This window comes from Etheostoma cragini, chromosome 12 (genome assembly GCF_013103735.1).
Source record: "Etheostoma cragini isolate CJK2018 chromosome 12, CSU_Ecrag_1.0, whole genome shotgun sequence".
Classification (NCBI taxonomy): Eukaryota; Metazoa; Chordata; class Actinopteri; order Perciformes; family Percidae; genus Etheostoma; species Etheostoma cragini.
This window is the reverse complement of record NC_048418.1, coordinates 718344-721781: the sequence shown is the minus strand read 5'-3', so window position 1 is coordinate 721781 and position 3438 is coordinate 718344. Positions and strand designations below refer to the sequence as shown.

Here is a 3438-nt window from a genome sequence, read left to right as displayed (position 1 = left end):
TGACCCGGACAGCGCCGGTCAACAACCTGCCGACCCAGATAAAGCCGGTCAACAACCTGCCGACCCAGATAAAGCCGGTCAACAACCTGCCGACCCAGATAGCGCCGGACTACAACATGTTGACCCAGACCGCGCTGGACTACAACCTGGTCGACCCAGGTAGCGCTGGACTACAACTTGTTGACCCGGACAGCGCCGGTCAACAACCTGCCGACCCAGATAAAGCCGGTCAACAACCTGCCGACCCAGATAAAGCCGGACTACAACATGTTGACCCAGACCGCGCCGGTCTACAACCTGGTCGACCCACGAGTCTTGCCACGAGTCAGCGACCTCGCCAGACTTTTTTTTTTTTTTACATCTTTTCACATTTTGGTCCCTTTTGAATTTTTCTCTTTTTTTTTTACACTTTAAAGTTCATTTAAAAATTGTTTTTCTCAAAATTTGTGGGTTTTTCATCAATGTTTTTTTCTCCATTTGTCCCTTTTTGGGGCATTTTTGTAACTTTTTTCTACATCTTTTCACATTTTTTTCTTCGAAAGGAGCGTTGTTGAGAACCAGACATTTTTTTAAAATTTTTACCCAAATTATGAAAGCTTTTTTTGGTCACTTTTTTTTAACATCTTTTCACTTTTGACATTTTTCTCTTTTTTTCAAGTTCTTTTAACAAATGTTTTTTAACCAACATTTTTAAAGTTTTTTTTTTTTTTTAACATTTGTCACTTTTTGGTCAGTAGTTACTTTTTTCGACATCTTCAAATTTTTTAAAGTTCTCTTACCAATTGTTTCTTCCCCAAATGCTATAAAATTGACAAAAAAACAAATCCAATGAAAGTATTAAACGGATTAATGTAACGTGTGAGGAGCTTTGTCGGGAAACATCCACGTTACTTTATAGGAATTTCCTTTTGAAAGAAACCCAAATTTCAAATATATACAAATAGGGGTAAAATTTGAAAAACTGTTTTTTCACCAAATTTTTTCTTTTGGTCACTTTTTGGGGCATTTCAGTTACTTTTTTGGACAACTTTTCACATTTTTTTTCTTCGGAGGAGCTTGTTGGGAACCAGACGTTTTTGTGAATTTTGTCCCACAATTTCGAAAGCAATTTTTTTGGTCACTTTTGAAAGCTTTTTTATTTTTTTTTTTACATCTTTTCACTTTTGCCATTTTTCTCTTTTTTTCAAGTTTTTTTAACAAATGTTTTTAACCATTTGTTTAAAACAAACCATTTGTTTTGTTTTTTTAACATTTGTCACTTTTTGGTCAGTAGTTACTTTTTTTCGACATCTTCAAATTTTTTTCTTCTATACACTTTTTTTTTACAGTTCTTTTACCAGTTGTTTCTTCCCCAAATGCTATACAATTGACAAAAAAACCCAAATCCAGTGAAAGTAGAGACCTGACTATTAATGTAACGTGTGAGGAGCGTTGTCGGGAACCATCCACGTTACTTTAGAGGAATTTCCTTTTGAAATATATGCAAATAGGGGTAAATAGGGGTAAAATTTGAAAAACAATTGTTTTTTCACCAAAATTGTTAGTTTTTTTTCATTTTTATTTTTACATTTGTCACTTTTTTGGGCATTAATTAATTCTTTCCGAAATTTTCTTCTTCAGAGGAGCTTGTTGGGAACCAGAATTTTTTGTGAATTCTTATCCAAACTTGTAAAGGTTTTTTTTTGTCACTTTAAAAATTACAACTTTTCACTTTTGACATTTTTCTTTTATTCAAGTTCTTTTAACAATTGTTTTTTCACCAACATTTTTAAAGTTTTTTTTTTTTTTACATTTGTCACTTTTTGGGGCATTAGTTAATTTTTTTGACATCTTCACATTTTTTTCTTCGGAGGAGCTTGTTGGGAACCAGAAATCTTTGTGAATTTTTACCGAAACTTTGAACGCTGTTTTTTTTGTCACTTTTAAAAAAAATTACAACTTTTCACTTTTGACATTTTTCTTTTTTTTGGGCACTAGTTACTTTTTTCGACATCTTCACATTTTTTTCTTCTTTACACTTTTTTTAAATTTCTTTTACTAGTTGTTTCTTCCCCAAATGCTATACAATATGTCAAAAAAAAATTAAAAAATCCAGTGAAGGTAGAGACCTGACTATTAATGTAACGTGTGAGGAGCGTTGTCGGGAACCATCCACGTTACTTTTTAGGAATTTCCTTTTGAAAGAAAACCCAAATTTCAGATACAGAAACATTGTTATAAATGGGTCAAATTGGACCCGAGGGGGTTAAAACCAACGCTCCACTCCTGCCAACCGGAGCAGACGACCAATCACAGAAGGCCGAGGGTTAGTTTCAAACTCTTTATTTCCTCTTTAATGTTCTGCATGTTGATGTGTGAGTGAGTCCGAGCGTCTACGTATTCATATTTAATCTTTCCAGGGTTGAAAAGGCTTTTTTATTCACAAATAATGTTCTGAAAAGCAAAAAAAAAGGCAGTAAACTACAGATGACTTTATATTTATATATAAAAAAAAACAAACAAAAAAAAACAGCGGGAGAAAGGTTAAGACTTCGGCCGACCCCGGAGCAACCAGAACCAGTGGATCCGTGGCGGTGAGACCGCGCGTTAGAGTCCGTTTGGGGGGCAGATTCACAGATAAACCTGACGTAGAGTTGACGGCGGTCTGGGGGGACGGGGGACGGGGGGCTACGAAGACGCTTTCTGCCCGAAGACGAGGACCAGATGACGTCCTCCTACTTCCCCAGCAACAAGCTGAAGGAGTTAAAGAGATTTAAAGTTACAACATTGGGATTATAAAACTGGCGGGGTTTTTCAGAAAACTGTATTTTATTTGTATAACTTTAAACGTTAGCATGGGTGTGTAATATTTCTCAAGCCACTAAATACACACACACACACACACGTTTGTGTACTTTACAAAAAGGGTTGTGTAGACTCACTGTAAATTGTCGCTGGCCTGCACGTTGAGCACCAGGCTGTCGGCGTTCAGGTAGACCTTGTTCTGGGACTGAGACATCTGCAGGGGACACACACACACAGAGAGGGGGGGGGAGAGAGAGAGAGAGAGAGAGAGAGAGAGAGAGAGAGAGAGAGAGAGAGAGAGAGAGAGAGAGAGAGAGAGAGAGAGAGAGAGAGACGTTATGAGTGTAAACCCAGGTGGAAAGTTCCGGTGCGATCAGGCCTGGCTGAGGACAATTGGGACATTGTCCTCGCGGGGACACTGAGCCGATTCACAGCGCCGGGAGCGCTGCTGAGGCCCCCCCCCCGCAGCTCGCCCCCGTACAGGAAACGCACGCCACTGCCGCATGACGTGACTAATCTACAGCCGCTCTGCGGTGAGGTCACACCGATGCACCGACCCGTTAACCCCGCGTTGTCTAACATGGAGTCTGGTGGAGATATGCTGCTCTATACACGCTAAAAGTAGTGATTATTTACATGGAGTCTGGTGGAGAT

The 3438-nt window shown here is 38.8% G+C and overlaps 1 protein-coding gene and 1 long non-coding RNA gene across 2 annotated transcripts in view; one reads left to right on the top strand and one right to left on the bottom strand.

Annotated features, from left to right (window-relative positions):
* LOC117953950 (prohibitin-2-like) overlaps positions 1-3438 on the top strand; it is a 27119-nt gene that overhangs the window by 8695 nt on the left and 14986 nt on the right. The gene's annotated exons all lie outside the window — the stretch shown is intronic.
* On the bottom strand, positions 2686-3019 carry LOC117953928. The gene is made up of 2 exons (XR_004658709.1): positions 2922-3019; positions 2686-2733 (listed from the first exon to the last, which is right to left on the bottom strand). It is a non-coding gene; the product is annotated as an uncharacterized LOC117953928 (long non-coding RNA).